Source organism: Xenopus laevis, chromosome 4S (genome assembly GCF_017654675.1).
Source record: "Xenopus laevis strain J_2021 chromosome 4S, Xenopus_laevis_v10.1, whole genome shotgun sequence".
In the NCBI taxonomy this organism is placed as follows: Eukaryota; Metazoa; Chordata; class Amphibia; order Anura; family Pipidae; genus Xenopus; species Xenopus laevis.
In genome coordinates, this window is record NC_054378.1 from 74,035,954 (window position 1) to 74,060,738 (window position 24,785).

Here is a 24,785-nt window from a genome sequence, read left to right on the forward strand (position 1 = left end):
CATTAACATTTTGCAATGAAGTTGATTGGAAAGATATATGTTATAGATTTATATTTCTTTCATTATGCAAAAAAAAAAGAAAATATCTTTGAAATGACAACTATGCAAAAGTAACAGACTCAGATGAATTTTAATTAAAAAAAAATAAAATCAGACCCATGTAATTATGGTAAAATCTACCAGAGGAAAGAGATCAAGTACTAAGTTACTGAACAGCTGGAAGTGTATATCCACATGGCCCTTCTCAGATGCTCTTCTAATCTTGATTAGTAATGGAGGATTCTAATAGGGTCAAAGGAGTGACATGTGACTAAAAAAAGAATAATGCCCAGTGTGTACCTCCTGCACGTGCAGATGTGTTTTTAAATGGAAAAACTGCACGAATCGGTGTCTATAGATAAAACACCTGGGCCACGCGGCTTTTACAATTATTGTAAAATCGATGAATCAGAACATGAAAGGTGACAGAGGAAGATTTGTATTGTTTTAGCTACAAATAGATCTGCTACACTTGAGCGCGATCTCGTTGCACGTTTGAGCCGAAGGCCTTGTGGAGCAGCCGAAACGTGGAGCACATTCTCAAATAAGGTGCATTCATTAACTATGTATTTTACACCAGTAACCGAAATGCACCATTGAAAATAAAAAGGTATGAAAGATAATTTAAGTACATATTTAACAAAATGAGAGAATTGAGGCTCCAGTGCAGAAGTACTTTGCATTGATAAACTAAGACCTTCATTTCCATTCATTCCAGTTACAGTATTCGATGTAAATAAATAATGGAAAAATATTGTTTTATTCATTGTGTTTCTTTTTGACCAGACCTTCAGTACAGTGCCCCAAAAAACTCAGCTACCACATATAATGCCAAGGGCACAGCACATCCTTTAATTTTGATGTATCCCATGCCAGTATCTCGTTTGAAGTACCTACTGCCCAAATGCTAATCCAATGCAAGGAGAAACCGAAGGAATTATCAGTGGTGTATTACCATTTTTCAATGCCAAATCCATGTTGCCCTTTAAAGGGGTAGTTCATACGTTTTTCGGCTCAGCTGGTTATAAATAGTTCACCTGAAATAAAGACCTTTTCCAATTACTTTCTATTTTCTATTTGTAACCATTTTTGTAATATTGAAGTGTAAAGTTTATTTTCTCACCTTCTAAAGCAGCTCTTGGAAGGGGGGGGGGGCGCCGACGCGTTGACTGTTCTAAATTGATACATTTAGTTGATACATTTGTTACCGTTGTTCTTTCTGAGCAGAATCCCTGGGTTTCATTAAAGGCAGCTGTTACAATTGATACAATAGTTGCCAATATGCCGGAGATGCTGCTGAGAAATGTATTTGTATCAACTAAATGTAGCAAATTGTAACAGTTCAGAATGTTCCTGGATCACTGAGCTGCCAGACTGAAACACCAGAGACAGGAACATTCCATTTAACATTTTAATTTTGGGAAAACAGTACAAAATAAAAGATGGAAAGTAATTAAAAAAAAACTTTGTTTATGGTGAACAATCTGAAAACAACTGAACCGAAAAAAAGTTTTGGAAGGTGAATAGCCCCTTTAATATAGTGGCTCAGCATGTCAGCCATGAGATTAATGTGCAAATATTAAGTATTGTTCAAGATGTCACAGACAGAACCCATAGTTTACAGTTGTAAGTGGTCTCAGTGAGATACTGATAGCATCCATGGGGCTATGCATGTAATTCTATATACAGAGCAGTTACATGGATGCAATGTTATATACTCCAGCCCAAGAAGGCATTGAGTAACAGCAATGAATACCAATCTGTGCACAGATTGTGAGATTGTGTGAGCACCATACTCCTTATTCATAATCCTGTCTTGAACTCTTGGGTGGCTAAATGAGGTGTTTTATACACTGACAAAGAACAGTCTCATGTTGGACAGGTGAGCGCAAACACGACCTCATGTTGCCTTCAAAGTCAGCCAAAATATTTCTGCTGGGCAGGTACATGGAATTGATGCTGTGTGATTTCTCATTATTCTTTTTTAGACTCCCTTCTGTTTTAGGCTCAGCCCCTCATCACTGGTGAAAAAAACAAAAACTTAGGACCTTGTTTGGATACAGTTCACTGAATCAGACCGGTGGGCAGAATGCAATAAAATGTAAGTAATTTTATCTTGATATGCTAATAAAGAAATGTATTGTATTATACAGCAGAACCCCCATTTTTCATCCCCTGATTTTAAGTTTTCCCTCGTTTACATTGTTGTTTTGTGCATAATACATTTCCCTGATTTTACGTTTTCCTGGATTTTTTCTGATTCCCCTGAAAAACGTAAAATCGGGGTTCTACTGTATATAATGTAGGCAAATTGGGGACGATTTAGTGACATACAACCGGCAAGTCAGTTACTGTTATTATAAACCAACAAGTGAGACAACGAAGCACATTTACTATAAACAATGGCACTTTCACATTTTCTTTTAGTAGATCTATCCCACCATCCCCATCTGTTGGTGGAAGCTGTAACATTTTTGTATGGACTAATAAAAACAGGTACCACCCCATCAAATAATAATAAAGTGCGACCTTGGAGATGAATGCATGACCTTGGGAACGATTTTCTGTATCATCCCGGCTGCCTAGTTCGAATAGGAATGAATTTCATGCGACTTTCCTATTGTCCTGTCCCCCCTTTTTTATCCCTTTCGATTTGGCCAACTGTTTGTGTGGCTGGATACATTCTCAGGAAATCTGTGTACTCGGTAAACAAAGGAGGGGTGTGTTGTACATGAACAACTGTTCTGCGCTGAAATGTACACACACACCAACTAACATATGATGCATTTCGATTTATCTTTTTTTTTTTCCAGAAAACTATAAATACAAAATAATCATGATTTTAGGATAAGGCGACGTTTGTATATTTAATTGGTAGTTATATATCCGAACCAAACAGACGAATGATTCGTTTTACAGAAAAAAAGCGACTTTATGTATTTTAAACACAAAGCTCATCTGCTTTACATATAGTAAATTATATACACTGAAACAAACACCCCGATTTTGAGAATTACTGGCACTGGGTTTAAAGGATAAACGGTATTAGATTTGTCGCGCCCTGTTCACTTGAAACCCCTTTTCAATCGCACAAAGCGGCCGCTGCGCTATAGAGTTCTGGTTGAAGTGGCCGGCGCTGGTGATGCTGCAGGGACATCCGTGGAAACGTGGGCGCTGGAACGCTTCTCCCTTATTACAGGATGAAAGTGGATTGCAGCGATGAATTGCCGCATGGAAAGGAAGAAGAGAAACATACACCGAGAGATGCAGAAAATAATTTGTGGTATGAATGATGTGCATTGTATAACGTTCTTGTCTTTATAAACGTATGCTGTGCAATTATGTTCCGATGTTTTGATACACACGCACATTCAGGCGCGTCATTGCGGCTGTAAGGATTGTCTCTATTCTAGCTATTATCTCTATGAAATATACATACTGACAGCTGCAGGGCAGGGGCTTCCTCATACCTACTGCAATAAAACGTGCAGCTGCAAATTCTATTGTATGAAAGATTTTATTTAATACGATTTAGGGGAAAAACTTGATCGGAACGGTAGAGTTTTAATCCAGTTGGACCCATACAACCCGCTCACACCAGCAGCACCTATGCAGAGAGTGTATGACAACAGCATGCACTGGTGCTTTATTTGTCGCTTCTGCCAGCACTGATAATGCGGCAAATATTCACCCTGCTCTGCATGGACGAGCAATGACATCATTAGCTTGTGTCTGAATCACGTCATTCTGTTGGCTTTATAGGTAGAGTTTATATTATATTTATTTCTCAATAAATGTTTTATCATGTATTAGTGGAATTCCAAGGGGCCTTCATTATAGGAATATAAATCTATATCTATATAAAAATTTTTTTTAACTCATAGGAGTGGGAGATGCCAGAGGTAACATACAATTAACCCTTACCTACAGACATTGAAAAGTGATATCTTATAGCCTTAATATAATTCAAAATGTTTGGCTTACATTTGAATATATATATATATATATATATATATATATATATATATATATATATATATATATATATATATATATATATATATATATATATATATATATATATATATATATATTCAAATGTAAGCCAAACATTTTGAATTACACACACACACACACTTGTATTTTGTCCTTGATAATGGCCCTATTGTGGGCCGAAACGTTGGATGCACAAGTTTGAGAAATAAAATATTGATGGTTCACTAACCAATAATTATTGTGCAAAATCAATGTTTCAGTCATATATTCAGACCTTTTATTCTGGATAAAGGTCTGAATATGTGACCAAAACATTGATTTTGTACAATATAAAGGATTTTTTAAAATTTTTAAGCAAGTTCTGTGCGTGCTGAGTCATTGCTGTGGATGTGCTTGCTGAACTACCACTTAACATGTTGATGGATTTTTTTTTGTCTGTGCCCTCCTTTACTATGGTATATAAATTGCTGGATATGGATAAACTTATTTTTTACTCAACAAGATATCTGCATAAATCATTATTTTCATAAATCCATAAGTATAATGTATTTTACTTCAGAGGACGTCAAGAGTTTTCTCACCAAGGCCTCACATGCATATGTAATTTGGTACTTTGACCTTGCCCATTTAAAACATTGCATCCCTTATTATTATAAGGATATTGGCACAAGAAGCGCAGTTCAAACAATTACCATTCAGTGGAGGAAAAACATTTCAAAGGTTACAAGAGTTGAGTTTATATATACATAACTGTCATAATGTCAGAAAAAAATGCTGTATATTAAATGCAATATTCTATCTTACAAATACATAACAACATCTGCAGGACTTGTGTTTGGGCTATCGTATCAATAATCACTAACTAAATTGCTTCTCATGATTTCTCATCAAATATTTTTAAAGTACCAGTAATCTTTTGCACTGTACTAAAATTGGATGCCCACCACATTAAGAAAAATGAACATAATTCTATGCAGCAATCAGAATTTAGATCTTCTCCAGATAAGACTCAGATTCCCATATTAATGAATAATGTGGTTATTCTTATTGTCAAATTTGTTAATCACATAAAAATCATGGTGGGAAAAGAAGTCATGGCTGCAGGGAGCACTGATTACTGATACAATGTTTTAGTGATATGAACAATCAGGTAAAGGAGTTGAGGGAATAATAAGAGACATACAAAATCTACTTTCAGTACAATGCAGGTGCTTAACAATATGCATTTATTAACAACCAGCAGTTTAGAATCTACTTTCCAAATTCCATTCAGGCTTACTGATAAATGTGCATCATGGGCCAAGCTCTGGTTTTAGGGTTAAATTACTTTTTCCATGAGCCCTCCAGTCAATGCTCAGGAAACACGTACATATAAGGGGCCATTCCAGACCCCAGGGGGCACAAGAGTGCACCCCTTAGTTCTCATTTCCTAAGCCCTTGCAGCCACCTGTGCTTGGGTATTTCCCACCTGTGCACCAGCTTTTCCAGTGCAAGAAGGGTTTGGATTCAGGGCTTTGGCCAAACCCTGAAAAGCAGGGTTCAGTGCATCCCTACTTTGCAGATTGCCCTGATGTGAGCTGCGTATCCGGCTGCTCTTTCTTGAGTTTCACATACTCCATAAAACAGCTCCATTTAGGGTGCACTTCACCGGTCACTGCACTCCAAACTGTGACTATTTTTGCACTTTACATTAAATGTCTCCAAAAAAAGCCTTAGAAGCAGCATGCTTACTATAATCATGAGTTCTTAAAGGGATACTATCAATATCATCACAACACTTCATAATGTCTGGTAAAGTAGTAGGGAGCAGTGTAGTTAAAAACAGACTACTTAAATTCTGAAAATGTTCCCATTACTTTTGTGCTTTTAGAAAGAAGTGAAATAAAGTGGCACAGTTTCTCCTTTCTTACACTCTCACAAACATAAAATACATAAAAGTTAACATTGTTGTCAGCCACATAGGTAAATGAGCAAACATCCCTGAAAATTTGCTAGAGGTGGGAGCCTCATTCATAAGTGGGAATCATGATAACCGTGACTCAGGTTCTTGGTTAATGGTCCTGTACTAAACCAAAAACACTGGGTCACTCCACTATCTGGAATAGATAGACTTTTACTTCCCTATACTGTTTTTTGCCCATTTCCCAAAAGAAAAAAACAGATGTTTCACTGGCATTTTGAGAATATTGTGTTTGCTTCAACATTTCTCCATGATGGATTTACAGAGGGGAGAGAACACAGACACATGGTAATTATTCTACTTCTGTCAGATCAGTGCTCTTTATCTATTTTTCTTTTATCCACAAGTTATCTTCTGGGACTTGGAGAATGGATGGTGATGATGTGTATGTATGTATGTGTGTGCATGGGGGGATTGGTCGGGTTAGCAAAATCATATGAAAAATTAAGTTAAGTCAGGACTTTTCAACTAGCCATGGCCTCCCAAGGCTTCATTGCATAATATGAACATTTTTATTTAACCTTGCCCAATAACATGGGATATATTTATGCACATTCATCAATATTACAATTATATATATATATATATATATATATATATATATATATATATATATATATATATATATATATATATATATATATATATATATATATATGAAATCAAACAAATAAAATAGGCTTACATGTTGCTTAATTAATAGTGGGTTAGTGTTCTTAATTGAATCTCAGAATCCCCAATCCAAAAGTAAGAATTTTTACAGCTAAACATACACATGCTCTGTATGAGGATTGGAGATGCAGCCATGTGGTGAGTGAACATACACACAAATGTTTTTTTTTTTCACCTCCATTTCCATTCATGTATCCTGCATGCAGCACAGTCTCTTCAATTATCAAGGATCTACAAAAGTTCAATGGTTGATTAGCTGTCAGGAAAGAGTTTAGGAAGAAGCTGATTAGAAAAATGCCAACTGGAAGCACTTACAGAATCATAATATACAGGTATGGGACCTGTTATCCAGAATGCTCAGTAGGGATGTAGCGAACTGCCGATTTGGTGTTTGCGAACGCCGTTCGCGAACACCGGCAAAAAATGCGAACGTTCGCGAACAGTTCGTGAACTTCGAACACCCGCTAAAATCGTTCGATTCGAACGATCGAAGGATTTTAATCGTTCGATCGAAGGATTTTCATTCGAATCGAACGAACGAAGCCATTCGATCGAATGCTTTTCATTCGATCGAATGCTTACAATCGTTCGAACGAATGGAAATCGTTCGATTTTTAGCGGTCGAAGGAATTCGAATGGTCGAATGGTCGAACGATCGAACGCGAACTCAAAATGCGAACGTTCCCAAACGTTCGCGAACATTCGGCGGACGCGAACGGACGAAGTTCGCGCGAACTAGTTCGCGGGCGAACAGTTCGCTACATCCCTAATGCTCAGGGCCTGGGGTTTCTAGGGATAAATGATCTTACCATACCGTATCTTCATACCTTAAATCTATTGAAAAATTATTTAGACATTCAATAAACACAAATTGATTGTCCTGCCTCAAATAAGGATTAAAATATATCTTATTTGAGATTAAGTACAAGGTACTGTTTTATTATTACAGAGAAAAAGGCAATAATTAAATAATGTAAACTATTTGATTAAAATGGAGTCTATGGGAGATGGCCTGTCATTTTATGGATGAAGGTTTTCTGGATAATGGATCCCATACCTGTATCACAAATTATATAACTTCCAGAAAAAGAGTAAGCCTCAACCAAATATAGTAACATAGTAAGTAGGGTTGAAAAAAGACACACGTCCATCAAGTTTAACCTTTTCATTCTATATATAACCTGCCTAACTGCTAGTTGATTCAGAGGGAGGCAAAAAATCTATTTGAAGCCTCTCCAATTTGCCTCAGAGGGGGAAAAATTCCTTCCTGACTCCAAGATGGCAATCAGACTAGTTCCTGGATCAACTTGTACTATGAGCTATCTTCCATAACCTTGTATTCCCTCAATTGCTAAAAAGCCATCCAACCCCTTCTTAAAGCTATCTAATGTACAACTGTACAACTGTACAACTGTACACATTGTACAACTGATTCAGGGAGAGAATTCCACATCTCCACAGCTCTCACTATAAAAAACCCCTTCCGAATATTTAGACGGAACCTCCTTTCTTCTAATTGGAATGGGTGACCTTCTGTCAGTTGGAAAGACCTACTGGTAAATTAAGCATTAGAGAGATTATTATATGATCCCCTTATATATTTATCATATCACCCCTTAAGCACCTCTTCTCCAGCGTGAACAACTCCAACTTGGTCAGTCTTTCCTCATAGCTAAGATTTTCCATACCTTTTACCAGCTTAGTTGCCCTTCTCTGTACCCTCTCTAATTCAATAATGTCCTGTTTCAGCACTGGAGACCAAAACTGTCCGACATATTCTAGATGGGGCCTTACCAGTGCTCTGTACAGTGAAAGAACAACTCCCTCCTCCTGAGAATCTATGTCCCTTTTAATACAGCTTAAGACTTTATTTGCTCTTGATGCTGCTGACTGGCATTGCTTGCTACAGCCAAGTTTATTATCTACAAAGACTCCAAGGTCCTTTTCCATTATGGATTTGCACAGTTTAGTCCCATTAAAGTTATAAGTGGCTTGAATATTTTACATCCCAGGTGCATGACTTTAAATTTATCAACATTGAATCTCATTTGCCACTTAGCTGCCCAGATTGCCAGTTTGTCAAGATCATGTTGCAAAGATGCCACATCCTGGATGGAATTAATTGGGCTGGATAATTTTGTGTCATCTGCAAACACTGATACATTACTTACAACACCCTCCCCTAAATCATAAATTAACAGGTTAAATAAAAGTGGACCCAATACCGAGCCCCCAGGGACCCCAAATTAGGCGAATTTCCCTACAGACATTGCCTATATTTATATATAGGTAAATGTTCCAAATGATTTGTGCCACTGAAATTTTGTAAATCATTTAAAAAAAAAAAAAGCCTAAAGCACAACTTGAAGCTGAAAGTATATATGATATTCTAAGACAACAATGGCTGCTGGAGTGGTGAAAGTGAAACCATATTGGCACTGTATAGAACTTGGTTACATTTTCTAATCACCATTCAGCAATGGCTCTATGGCACAGCATAAATCATGATAATAATGTTATAAAATATGTGTATGTGGCCAATTGCAAATGTCACTATAAAAACACACAGGGGTGTTTCTGAGGTAGTGCGGAGAGCGCAATTTATTTGTTTAGAAACTGGAAATTTGCCTCTTAAAGGTACCAGGATCAGCTTTTTGCCACCCCTGGTAACCTATTTGGTGCTGCTGCCTCAGTTTTTCAACTTGCTTCATGGATGCAGCGCCCCTGGAAACACTTATTACCAACAGCTAGTCAACATATTTATAAAAGTGTTTATTATGTTGCCAGACTTACATCAAATATTGCTGATTTTATTTACACCACTCTAGGAATAACCTTTTAAAGTCGAGAAACAGAAAAACAAAGTATTTGAGTGGTAACAAAAGTTGATTGGGTTGGTATAGCCTCTACAGTATAACTGTCCTGTATTTTTTGCTGACATAAGTAATAATAGGGTCTTGCAGTCTCTTCATAAATATCTTCACATGGCCACTGGTTTATTTATTTAAATTTGTTAAAATATGTGCACATTTAAAAAAATGCAATGCTCTGTGTGGGTTACGTTCCCAAATGAAGATGAGGGCCCCCTAAATGCACAAAGGTGCAGAATTTTGAAACTTGTTGATTGATTTGTCTTGTAACCAATATCAATTGTTTAAAGGATCAGTAACACACAAAAATGCAAGTATTTTAAAGGAATGACAATATAATGTACTGTTGCCCTGTGTAAAGGAAACAACTCACCGATGCCATTCCTCGATCCAAGATGGCGGCGTCCTGACCTCCCACATGGTTCTTCCTGGTCGCAGCACTGTGACGCCTGCGCCTTCTCGCCAGCCAATTGGACGCCAGCGCCAGAATGGACCCCAGCGTTTAAATGCCAGCGTAAACACGCCAGGATAACAACCAGCGTCAACGTCATGACATCATTACTTCCAATTTTGGCGCCATGGGAGGCATATTTAAAGGAGCCTGAAGACTGCAACATTGCTCAAATATAGGTTTCGCTTTGTGCATTCCTGGGTATGATTCTAGTATTGTTATATTTTTTCCTGTGTACCGACCTTTGCCTGTTTAACCATTTTGACCCTATTCTGCCTGGATTGACCTCTTTGCCTGGACTCTGACCATTCTATTGCCAAACCCTTTTGCATCTTGAACTTTGTTTGTTGAACTGCCTCCTCCTTGGTCCGCACTCCATACTGAGCCTTCGGGCCCTTACACCCTGCTCCAACTAAATAGATTGATCATATTTCCTTTTCTGACATAGCAGGCACCCCTAGACCTGCTGCCTTTCGTCACCCTTGTCCCATCCTCTACATTTGTGCACATGCACAAATTTCATTATCAAGTCAGGAGCACTGGGGATTGGCTAATGGGAAATTAAAAAAACTTTCATATCTTATAATCAGCCCCAGAACTTCCCAATGCGGGTGTGGTTGGGCTTCATGCTGCCCCTTAAAAACATCAAGGAATATGCATTAAATATTCTGAATTGTTTACCTATTTAAGATTAAATATATAGTGGGTTGGCTTAGGTGCACTAGAACAATTTGGTCTTTATAATGTTTACTATGTACATGGTCATACCAGCCCTGGTTTTACCAGCCCGCTGGAATACAGTGAAAAATCCTAGTAGGCCCCAGCCCTCCAGACTGGTCCAGTCCACTTGCTACCAGCCACTGGGGGCACTGACTAAAGTGTGCCACATTGAGGGGTACATAATCTACAGGTTCCCAAATTGAGTTTGAATATGTATAAAGGAAGAGAAAGAAATGAAGATCTAGAAGAGGAAAGAAACATTTCTAAAGGACAGGCATTGAGGGTGCAGGAAAAGTTATTTAGATATGATATACAATGGCATACAATGGGAATGCAGAACTTGAAAAATAGAAAGAAGAAAGAAAGAAAGAAAGAAAGAAAGAAAGAAAGAAAGAAAGAAAGAAAGAAAGAAAGAAAGAAAGAAAGAAAGAAAGAAGAGCAGAGATCTGAGAGAATTAGTCTAAACAGATTTCAAGACCAAAGGGGAATTAAAATGCATAGATAGAATGGGCAGAATGAAAAAAACAAGCCTTTACTAAATACAAAGCAATACATTATTTAGATATTGTACACTTTTCAATAAATGGTGAATGATAAAACCATTACCCACTTACTTTGTTTTCAGTTAAGAATTATTGTAAACAAAGATGAGGATTCATTGATGTGGAGGAAACCAATAATATCAACAAAAGACATGTTTTGCTAGCCTTTTGGAATATTTAGGTCAGTGTAATCTCTTGACCTCATTAATCACTATCATGCTGGCAGATCCAGAACATAACATTTCTTTTTTTCCTGGGTCTTTCTTGAGCTTTGGCTCAAAATAACCCTGGTATATTTATCACCAAAAGTATTGTTTTCATGGAATCTAGGCAACCTTGCATAGATATGGTAACTAAGGCCTTAACTTTAATTATAATAATTATAAAGTTGGTACAATGAAGGTAATTATATTCATATCTAAAATCTTTATGGGAATTAGAAACTAAGCTAACATTTAATAGCTGAGGCAAGGTCTTTTACACTGTGATTTTTTTGTACAACAGATAAACAGAGCCCTATATGTATTATGATCCTGCTGCTCATTAAGGGGCATATTAACTAATGAGCAAACATTTGGAGTATTTTCTCCAAAAGTCAAAATTTGCCATGATATCAGCAATTTACTAAAAGGTAATTATTTTCTAAATTAACTTTATATTGGTGAATATTCACATTTTTCCACTGGATTTTTCTTATAGATCTACATAAAATCCTTCATGTTGCTATCCTCCATTTCTTTATGCTGTAAATTCTCTAGTGCAACGGCATGCTTACAATTTAAAAAAAAAATATACAATGTTGTTGTTAAAATACACCTGTAAATTTAGGGAGAACATTTACACTTAAATAAAAATGCCCTTAAATGGGAACCAACTAGTGGGACCCTCCATTGTCTCAGAACAGAGATCTTATAAACTCAGATAACAGGGAAACAGAGCAGTGAAATAAGTGCAAACACTATGATCCATTAGTGACTTTAAAACAAATGATAAAGTATGTATTTTTACTTAAATGAATAGGCAGAACATATTTTAATAAAAGATCACATCTAGTGTAGGTCTATACACTTATACAGCCCATTTAAGTCAAGAGGTTTACAGTTGTATTTAAAGGTAAAGAGAGGCTGAAAGTACTTATTATGCTTTAAACTGTCAGATAATGTGTGAATGTAATTTTTTCCTAGTAACCACAACCTTACTTTTTCTAAAGAAAGCAATCTTCCACTCTGGCAGCCTGACACAGTTTCACTACACAGAATGGTGTGATTGTTCCTTCTTCTCTGGGAGAGCTTCAACAATTTCAATTTCTCAATCATCTGTTTTTTCAGTCCCATTTACTCCATAACACAGACCTGGGAATTCCTCCCATATCTCATAGGGGATATCACTGGTACAAAACAGAAGCCTAAAATGGCATCATAATAATCAAAGCCCAGAAAACCCCAACATGACACAATTTTCTTTGATGAATAATTCCCAGTAATGTTTTCCCTATAGGCCTACATTCAGGGTATCTGCTTTGTTTTTTCAAACCTGATACAACTTTTCATGTTGCCCCAGAACAGAATGGGTCATTTTTTGTAAGAACTTTTACCCTGAGAAACCTGAGCCTTATCCTCGCTCACTCTGGAAATGACCAGTCTTGTGGGATTATATAGTATATTTAATATCCTATAAACATTTTATTTCAAACCATTCAGAAACACAGTGTTTCTTTATAAGGGTACTTTCTTTTACATACATCCCAGGAATTCTGTCAAGGATCGGTTAGTTTGGAGAGTACTGGTTTGATGGCATAGAAAATATTTTGCTTGCAGATCTCCGGGACATTAAAAACCAAAAATATATCTAATGACTGAACAGCCTTAAAGCATGAAGAATCCTTTTTAATATACATTTCTGCAGGTGAACACCAGACTTGCAATAATAAAAAGACACAAATAAATAAATTTATAATGACATTATATGTTTTAATAGCACAAATATATCAAAAAAGATTTGATGATTGAATGAATAGTGGCCAAGCTCCCAAGCCCCAGGTAAATACATACATGCATACGAAAAACCTGGTTATAGATGTATTCCTGTTGTCAAACTAAGGTCTATGTTATAGAGAAGTCAACAAATATTGCCAGGGCTGTATTTTCTATATAGGCAGTTTTAGAGGATGGCCTTTTGGCCCCTATATAGAAAAAACTTTTTAAAAAAATACAGGCTTGCTGTCAGACATTCACAACTAAAAGAGATGTGCAGGAGGAAAGTTACCCCCTCTTTTTTACAGTCAGCACATGCACAATGCCTGGTGTAGCAAGGGGGCAAGGACGTAAATACAGCAATGAATATTACTACACATTGATTAATTGATTATCATATTTTTATTGGGGGGGAGAACAGTTTAAAAATGTTCTCAAATATTTATTTTATTGATTGGTTGCTTTCAGCTAAAATACTGCAAAGGGTAACTAAGTCTGTACTGACATATTTGATAACATTTTATCTGATATTTTTATAGTCTAGAAGAAAACTTGAGAACTTGCAGATATTACAAATATATAACCAGCTGTCACTAAGAATATAGCTCCATGATGGTGGCCTAAATGAGGCCTACCTGTTAAAGGGATACTGTCATGGGAAAAAATGTTTTTTTCAAAGCGCATTAGTTAATAGTGCTGCTCCAGTAGAATTCTGCACTGAAATCCATTTCTCAAAAGAGCAATTATATTTATATTTAATTTTTATATCTGACATGGGGCTAGACATATTGTCAGTTTCCCAGCTGTCCACAGTCATGTGACTTTGCTCTGAAAAACTTCATTCACTCTTTACTGCCGTACTGCAATTTGGAGCAATATCACACCCCTCCCTTTCTCCCCCAGAAGCTTAACAACAGAACAATGGGAAGGTAACCAGATAGCAGCTCCCTAACACAAGATAACAGCTGCCTGGTGGATATATAAACAGCACTCAGTAGTAAAATCCAGGTCCCACTGCAACACATTGTTACATTGAGTAGGAGAAACAACAGCCTGCCAGAAAGCAGTTCCATCTGGCTCTTTCTGAAAGCAGATGACCAGGCAAAATAACCTGAGATGGGGCCTACACACCAATATTACAACTTAAAGAAATACACTTGCTGGTTCAGGAATGGAATTTTATATTGTAGAGTGAATTATCTGCAGTGTAAGCAGTGTAATTTAAAAATAAAAACGACATCATAAAAATCATGACAGAATCCCTTTAAGATATGTATTAATGTGTGTGCTTTCTCATACAGATCATCCCATAGTAATCTGATACTGATACAGTGTTATGTAACATGATCTTTGTCTGTTAATGCTGATTTGTTAATAAAGTTATGTCTTCATGAAGCAAGAGAAGCATGGTGTCTCTGTGCAGTTTCTCCTCTGTCTAAAAGAAAGCTGCAGGCTGACGTGAAATTGAGCTACCGGTTATCCCATCTCTTATAGGAGAACTAAATCCTTAAAAGGAATATGGCGATAAATCCCATATTTTATATACTGAACTTATTGCACCAGCCTTAAGTTTCATCTTCTCAATATCAGCAATGATCCAGGACTTCAAACTTGTCACAGGGGGTCACCATCTTGGAAAGTGTCTGTGACACTGACATTCTCAGTTTGCTCTGAGCAGCTGTTGAGAAGTTAAGCTTAGGGGTTGTTACAAATGATCAAGCAGAAAATGAGGTTGGTCTGTAATATAAGCTGATGCTACAGGGCTGATTTTTAAATGTTGATGCTAGTTGCACTGGTTCATGTGCTTCCATGTAGTAATTATCTGTATTAATTACTAATCAGCCTTATATTGTGACATTTATATTCTATGTCTACTGTATATTGTGAGTCAGTCCCTAAGCTCAGTAAGTGACAGCAGCACAGAGCATGTGCAGTAAATCAGCAGAAAAGAAGATGGGGAGCTACTGGGGCATCTTTGGAGACACAGATCTTTACTGCTAAAGGGCTGTGGTTGCCTTGGGCTGGTACAGAAGCCAAAAACATAATGTACAACATTTCCTGCCTACTTCTTTAGTTAAGCTTTACTTCTCCTTTAAGCAGGATGGCAACACTACATCTTCGGATGGCTTCATTTTTATGGTAACCCATTGAATCATTGATTCTTAGGTGAACCGTTTGACAATAGTTGCAATAGTTGGTCTAGGGGAAAAGAGTAAATGTGCAGCTAAGGGACAAAGATATTTGTCTGAACAAGAGAAAAGGTTTAACATGTGACCCTTCCAATTATACCAAAGATACCTCTGCACAGCTGCACCTAAAGACATGAAAGATATGTTTTTCTTTACGTTTAGAAAGCTGGACTCATTTTGCAACTGACCAATGTAATCTCACCGCTAAATTAAACACACATTTTAAAATTGAAAACTTGGTAAAAGAGGTAAAACTGTAGCAAATGTTCAGCAGAGAAACTGATCTCCTAGGTTTAAAAGCTCAGGGATAAAAGAAACAGCTAATTAATGGAACATGCTACAAGGCTTGCCACTGAAAATAATTGTACCACTTAGATTTGGTATGTACAAGTGGTGGTCAGTAAAACATTTCTCATTGTTATTTACTAATATAGGTACTAATAAAGCAATTTGTTTGTTTTTGTTTTCCGTCCTTGTAAATTTGCCGAATTAAAACTAAATTGAAAAGTACTTAATAAATGTAGTGAATGCAACAATATGTGTGTTTAGTGCAGCAGCAGCACATTGTGTATGTACCAGTATGACAGGGTTATCGCTCCCTATCTTCCAAGGACAGTTCGAAATTTGTGCACATTTCCCAGTAAATAGTTTTTGCAACATTTACAAACAATAATGTCTCAGTACCTGTTTTGTCATTGAAGGGATTCTGTCATGATTTTTATGATGTATTTTTTATTTCTAAATTATACTGTTTACACTGCAAATAATTCACTCGACAATATAACATTTCATTCCTGAACCAGCAAGTGTATTTTTTTTAAGTTGTAAGATTGGTGTGTAGTGCAGAATTCTGCTGGAGTAGCAATATTAATTGATGTGGTTTGAAAAAAACATTACCATTAGACATGTTGTCTAAATTTTTGTGATGCACATTGCTCACTTAGGAAAAAAATAGTATGATGTTTTCATGTTGATCAGCATCTTTGGTCTGCCTTTAAAGCTGTTTTTCTGTTTTCAGTTGAGCCTAACAAATCTTGTATGGTTTGAATGGTTACTTTTGAAACAATAGAAAAACAATGATTTCAAAATGCTTTATTAGTACAGATCCCAGCTGAACTCATTAGAGCTCATTTGCAAGACTACGCTCCTGGTTTCTGTACTGCACTGTCTGACTGGTACTGATCTGGCCTGGTAATCCTGACTACGCTTCTGTTTCCTGATGCTGTACTGTACTGTCTGGTTTGTACTGTCCTAGCTCCACGACTTCACTCTCTGTTCCCCGTTCCTCATGTATATGTTATGGTTCCCTTGCCAGCCCAGGTCTGCCCAAAACACTTCCCCCTTGGTCCTCTAACTTTAAGACCTGGCAGCCAGGACCACCATCAGAAATCGCAGGGCCCCATACGACAAAATTTGGGCCCCCTGAGCTGTGCCCACTGCAAGCCCCACCTACAGTTCCGCCCTCGCCACCCACAGGTCCGCCACCCACCACACAGTAAAAAAACAAAAAAAAAATATTGGTGGCTAGGGTTCCCACATGTTAAAAAAAATAAAAAAAAGATATCGGTGGTCAGGCCCCCCCATAAAAAACATTTGTGGCCAGGGCCCCCCATTAAAAATATTGGTGGCTAGGACCCCACATGAGAAAATATAAATTGGTGGCCAAAATTGGTGGCCAGCCCCCCCACCACATTACAAGAAAATTGGTGGCCAGGGCCCCTTAAACGTCCATGCCTTCCCGAAGTCAGCAGTTCTCAGAAAGATGAGGGGCCCGGCTAATCAAGTAAGTGTGGCGTGGCCGGGGCCCCCTACAACTCTGTCCCCCCTGATGGCTGCCCTACTGGCAGCATCCGAGTAGCGGAGGCCTCCTCCTGAAGTCATGAGCATGAGCCGAGACTTGGACGTTGGGGCTTGTTCTGGGTTTTAGGATACCATACGTGACATTTGGGCCACCATGAAAGATCAATTGCTAAATGTGGATGCTAGATCAGTTAAGCCCAGGGCTACTGTCAAGTCTATTTTGAAGCAAAGAACAGAACCACTTAAAAAAAAAGATTGATAGGTCTCCCCCCCCACCCCGGGGGTTCTGCAGTGGCTGAAGTTTTTCATTTACATAAGTTCTCTGGTGTACAAGAGCAAGTAGGTTTACATCTATGTCTATATATAGATACGATTTGATGGCAATTGATAACCTGACATGTAGTCTACTATGATTACATCTACTGTCAAAAAGCTGTCCCTCTGCGCCCATGCAGGTCCCACTGTTGCTAAAAGGGTTAAACTGACAAGGGGTGACATTGCCATTCAGACATACATAGCATAGCATATTCATGCTTGCAGGCTCTATAATTGTTCTGTATTGTATTTCCTGACATTTCATCATCGATCTAATGATATTGGAGAACAAATATTTAGAATTGTGTTTACACAGGACATAAAGATCCGTAAAGCAGCAGCATGACACATCCACCTAACAAATTCAGCTCTTCAGCTCTTACCCTATCCTTTTACAGCGTTTGGGCAGAAACAAATCCAATCATTCAAAGTTGTATAAAGTTGCAGTTACTTTCTCTGTATATCGCTAAGACACACAAACAGTTTGCAGGTTTTAAAATATGGCTGTGAGAATTACAAGTAATCGGATCTGGAGAGGGTCAACAGTGCAAACTTTTTAAGACTAATGTTTATTTAGAAAGGTGAGTGATGTCTGTGTTGCTTTTTTTATGTCCCTGTGCCAAAAATCCTAATGACTTTTCCAGACCTTCCAGAGCAAAAGCATTACAGAAAACCCCCAAAATAGACCACCAGAGAAAACCTGCAAGCTGCAGAATAAACACTTAACAAAAATACCATCTCACACTCCAGTGATTCAATTGAAACTTAATCATAAGCCTGAAAACCTACACAGTGGCCAACCTTGCGTGGATGAACAGCGACATAGAAGGATTAGTGTAAACACTTTATATTACTTAAATCACTCTATATTATACTAAGAAATTACTTAAAAAATGATACTTTTTTTTTGAAATCATGTTGTAGCAGTTCCTTACTATCTGACAAGTTATAATACTTATGTAGGGATTTGTGGGGCAGATTAAATGATTGTTCGGCAGAATGCCAATATATGTTTAATACATTATAAGCCACGGATACTGTTTCTGTCATATAAAAGTAAATACTCTAGTGATTGGGTTCTTTTGTGTGATGAACAGGGTCTAACACAAGGAGGTATTAGTGTGTTTGCTGAACTGGCAGTCTCATCAGAAAATGCAAGAATCTCCTCCCTTCTCCAACAAAGAACCCACATGCTAAATCAATTGCAAATATCAGGCTTGTAAGGGATCTTTCTCTCCCTATTGAGTTTTTGAGAGATGTGAATGAAATTTAAATTTTAAAGGATATTCATATATATAAGTCTCACGGGAGCTGGGTAAACCACACGTCTTACTCGTAGCTCATACAAATCTCAAGAAAGAGTAAAATCCTGTTTAATGTGTAAATCTACAGGGTAAATAGAGTATTTGGCCTTCAACAGTTACATGCACAAATAATGTTAGAATTAGAGATATATAAATATAGCAGCATAACGTCAAAATGTTTATGCATTTTTAGATGTAAATTTCAAAAACCAAGAGAAGACTATAGGGTAGATTCACTAAAGGACAAAGTGGCTAACGCTATCGCCACTTTGCCAGCATTGCAACAGGGCAGGGACATCGCCAATTCACTAACAAGCTCAGGCGCCAATTTGCTAGCGAAAGAGACTTAGCATTCATTCTCACTCCATCGCCAGGCGACTTTTCGCTCTGGTGAAAGGTCGTAACTCTGCAAATTCAGGAAAGTGTGGATTTTACTGAACTTTACCTCTTTCGCCAGAGTTGATTTCGCCACCTCAGACCTAAAAGCAAGTTAGATCTTCCTCTATCTTCCAGTTATATCCTGTGTCCCAAAAATGAATTAAAGTTCCAAAAACACTGGCGACTTTTCCTTTTTTTCCTTTTCCAGACATTTCATAACATATGGAACAATCATTTTACAGTGGGCTCCTGTGTAGGGCATTATATTAACTCTCTTGTCTTTATTAAGGTTCCCTAGACATTTGTAATACAAAGTGGTAACTTCAAGCATTTGCACCAATATTTATAATAAAGACGTCCATACAACTTTAAATTACCCTCCCTATGCGCAAGATCACTAGTGAATTTTCGCTAGGCACAAATGAACACTAGCACATCTTCACTAAGAAATGCTCTCACTGCCGAAGTAACAATAGCGAAAAGTCGCCAGCGTTCGGCACCCAGGATGAAACTCTGCATATTAGTGAATTGGCGTAGTCGTACTGCATTTGTACCTGCCGAACTGGTGCGAGCTGTGCGAAGCTGATGCTGGAGAAAATTCGCCCGTTAGTGAATCTACCCCTATATGAGGTCTGTAAAATGAATTTCAGTTTTTGATTTACACATACTGACACATGGAGAATTATGCAGCCTATTTTTTACAACACGTTCTACTTGCATAAATCCATTACACATTTCTTTCAAATAATGGTAAATCATTTCACTCAGTTTCATGTTAAAATTGATTATGTTTAGTACCAATTAAACCATTTTAAAGGGGTAGTCTGCCTACATTTTAAAATGTTATCGAATGGCCAGTTCTCAGCAACTTTGCAACTACTCGATTTTTTTTATTTTTTACAGTTTTTTTAAAATTCTTTTCTTTTTTCTTCTGGCTTTTTCTAGCTTTCAAATGGGGGTCACTGAGCCCAACTGTCAAAATACTTTTGATCTTTGAGGCTAAAATGTTGTTGTTACTTTTTATGACTTAAATTTCTATTCAGACCTCTCCTACTCACATTGAAATCTCTCATTCACACCATTCCCTGGTTGCTAGGGTAATTTGGACCCTAGCAACAGTATATCTGCTGAAACTCCAGCATCTTACTAAAGCAATTTAAATCTAATTTAAAACTAAATTAGATTTACCCAAATTGCACAGGATTTTATTGACAGTTCTATATTTAAAGGGGTGGTTCATCTTTAAGTTAACTTTTAGTATGTTTTAGAATGCCCAATTCTAAGCAATCTTTCAATTGGTTTTCATTATTTAATTTTTATAGTTTTATAATTATTTGCCTTCTTCAAATGGATGTCGCTGACCTCAACTAAAAAGCAAATGTTCTGTAAAGCTACAAATGTATTGTTATTGCTAATTTTTATTTCTCGTCTTTCTAGTAAGGTCATCTCCTATTCATATTCCAGTCTCTTATTCAAATGAATGCATGGTTGCTAGGGCCATTTGGACCCTAGCTACCAGAGTGCTTCAAATGCAAATTGAAGAGCTGCTGAATAAAAAGCTAAATAGCTCAAAAACCTTAAATAATAAAAAATGACAATTGCAAATTGTCTCAGAATATCACTCTCTACATCATGCTAAAAGTTAACCCAAAGGTGAACAGCCCCTTTTAAGTGGTCAAACACATTAGTGCATTTACTAACATGTTAGATTATAACCTCCACAGCGCAGGGACACCCACCTTGTCCTCACTGTGTTAACGGTTTTATATTGTAAAACTGTACTATATACTGTACGTACATATACAAATACTGCCACCATCCATTTCCCACTAATTGCATTATACAGAGCTCTCTTAAGGTTGGTCAAAGTATGGATAACTGTAACTGTATATGGCTATATGTGCAATATTTAGAAAGAGTGTAAGAAACCTCCATCTGTCACCCCAAATTCACCTCTTGACTGTCAGGTGCCACTGCAGCACCCACAGTATTGCTCAGTGTAAGAAGACAACTATAGCATGTTATATGAGTGTTATATAACTGGTGATAGTTCAGTTGGTGATGTACAACTCAAGGACCTACTGACAGATATGAGTTGTTCAGCCAGTTGTAGTTTAATCATTGCTCAAGGGCTAGAAGTTGAACAGCCCTGCTTTACATAAATATCAGGGTCCTACACAGATATTTATGCCCCTGGTCCTTCTACCATTAAATGACAGCCATGGCTTTATATTTCATTCTCTTTCATTCTTGACATAAATAAACAAATAAGCAGATAAACTTGATGTATAAAATAGTTCGGTCTAACAAAGTACCATCTCCCCTGAGCACTGAGCTTGACATTTTTTATTGTTTATATCACTTGCAAAAGATAAATATTTGGGTGTGAAACAAGACAGCTTTTATGCTTACAATTGGACTTGTGGGGTTAGCTCCTTTTGTGCAGTTCATGCTGGGCTGGGTAGACAACAGCTTCTGGAGTATATTTACTTGCACTGAGTGTTTTCATTTCTGTTACCACCCTGGCGCTGAGTCATTTTGAAGACCCCCATATACCAAAATAAACAGGTTGACTTTCTTTACATTGAGATTCCGAAGCATAATTTAAATACAAAATCTGAATTATATAGAGTACAAGATAGAGCAGTGATCTTAAAGAAAAACAGTTTAGCCAGGGTGACTGTGGTGGGTAAGGGAAATTCCTGTGCTTTCAGCTGTTGTAAGAATCTCAGTCTCCAGGCCAACTGCTGACTAAGGATGCTGGGAATTGGCTTTCACGGCAGCTGGAGGTACACAGCAAGACATTGGGGTGACAGGTAAATAATTCTTCATAGGAATAAGTTATAAGGAGCCAAAAATATCTTCTCTGTGTGTGTATTTTGGCAGGGTAAATTTGAAATGAGTTGAAGTTGAAATTCCAGAAAAGGGATATTCCTAATGAGAAGAATTCATCAGAAGAGAGATTGGTTTGTAGCATTATGCAAACAGTGCAAGAGATAGATTGCCTAGCTTTAATCTTTCCTCTATAACAAGATCTGAGAACTCACAGGGAGAGAGAGAGAGAGAAAAAAAGAGAAGACATCAGTGAGTGATATTTGCTAAAAAATTCACAATATAAAAAAATATGATGGGCTTTGATTGGTGATGTGAGATTGGGATCTTTACATTACTCTTTTGTTATTATTTTTTTTACAATATAAGGCCATGCCCAAGTAATTAGGCAATTGATTGGTGTTTCAATGCTTTCCAATGCACCAGCTTTTATGCATGTTTGCATTAAAGCAGTTCATTTTAGAATTTGTTGATGCAGTTGTTGGGCCATCACCCATTGTCTTCCACACCAACCAATCAGATTGGAGCCCTCCTTCTAAGGGGCCCTCTATCTAAGGAGCCTTTGGGAGCAGGGTTTGGAAGAAAATACCAGCATGGGAGTCTTTTTGTCCTATGTAGAATTGTACAAAGAAACATCTCTAATAAGGTACAGTAATGTATACAGTGTAGGACTGGCCCCCCTGGATACCAGAAAAACTCCATTGGGCCCAGGTGCCAGAGAGCCCTCCTGCTTCTAAACATTTGGTCTATTTCATGGCATTTCCCTATTTCTATGAGAACGAAGTGGCTAAATAGATGGATTAATAGATTATAGTATGTAAAGAAAAGAGACTAGGAGAATAGAGGTTGAGTGAGGAGAGGAAGAACAAATAGTACTGAGTCTAAAGTTTTATGGTGGGCCCCTGGTCTAAGGTTTTTTAGTGGGATCCTGGTGTCCCAGTCTGACACTGAATGTACAGTATATCCTATTTCAGAGCAGCTTAGGGCACATTCACAATATCCCACATAGTGTGCAAAATGAAAAAAAAGGGTGCAATCCTGCATTTTTTTTGCATTGTGCAAATAACAGCAGGCCTCTGAGCTCCGTTTCAGAGTGCAGAGACCAGTGGATTGTACCTAAAATTGTGTGCTGCCAGCTTTAGGGGCAGGTGAAGGTAGGCCCATATTAACTGCAATGTAATTTCACCTTCCCATTTTAATTTCCCAATTAATTACATCAGTTTTGATTATCACTGATCTGTACCTTTATATCATTTTTTGGGGCTCTCTATTATGTGTGGATACCAGTGATTATAAAGTGGGTTTCAAATTAAATCTCATTTTAATATTTGGAGCTACAACTGCCAACTGTCTCCCTTTAGAACGAGCTTAGATGAATCAAACTGTGCAGTGTTTTTCAGTGCATAATTATTTATAATTATTTCATAAACCCATACAAAGGTTATCAGGGCCACAGTTAGACAAAGAAGAGGGTGTGTTATAACAGATTATTCTTTCTGGTCAAGAGACCACCTGGAGCTTGGCACAAATAAAATGAAAGCCCTACCCCAAACTGCCCTGCATGCCTTTATTCATATGCTTAACCTGTCCTAGTATAGGCACCACACTAAGGCACCTGAGAGATTTTAAATTTTTTGCAATCTTAGCCATCAGAAACCAGCAGCAGCAACCACTGAAATGCAGAAAGTATTTCTCAGCAGGCCGTGTGCTCTTTTGATTTACAGTATATAGTACAACCTGTTTTACTCTTTTAGGTGCAATTGACAGATGAATAAACAATGAAATGAACTCTTTGGTGATAAATCATTTTCTGGCAGCTATATTCTTTTTTTTTCTTGAGAACATTCCAGGTTGTCTGAGTAATATAACTGATGTGTTTACTTGGTGAAAGGACTGAATCTTTTCCTCCAGAAGCAATATAAAATGTGTATAGCGGCTTTAACGGACCAGTTACATTAAAGAGTATTTAAGTTACATTGAAAGTTTGTATCTGTTCATCCAGAACCTACAAAGAAAAAAAATCTTGTTTATTTGTCCTATAACTCCTATTTAATGTGAGAAAGATTTTCAGCCTATAGGGAGCCATGAATGGCATTTGACCTCTGTTTATCTACCTGTGGAAGTCCTAAACCCATTGTATTGTACACAGCTTATTTGCTTTGTAAACATGCAACTTTTTCTTCTCTTCGCCTTAAATGGCCTATCTCCATGCTTACATAGCATCTTATTGATATTAACTACAGTAGTGTTTCTAAATCAAACATTATTTTTTTTATCAGTGCAGGGGAACAGAACATTATATTTAAATGCACATAAAACGTATACTGTACCTTTACGTTATTCCAGATAATCAGAATTCTTCCCTAATATTTTACTTGTGCTGCATGAAGATATTGAAATGATTGCACATTTCCATTGCCAGGTTGCAATTATTCTGTTTATGAAGCAATTGCTCATTGACAGCTAAACACAGAGCTCTTGAGAACTCATATCAGAGACTATATAACTGTACATACACAAATCCTCATTTAAAAGGTGCTAAGTCCAAGATGTGCACTTTTATGAAGGGCAGACAAAATGTGCAAATTTACTGGGATTAATGCCAGGCTAAGGGGGTTAGTGAAACAAAAATACTCCAAAATCATATTTTGCATATGCAAATTAGGAATGGGAAAGGAAAAAGTGTAAAGTTTTTTTCACTTCCTTGTTTTGTGATGAGAAGTCACGTGATTTTCCTCCCCGTC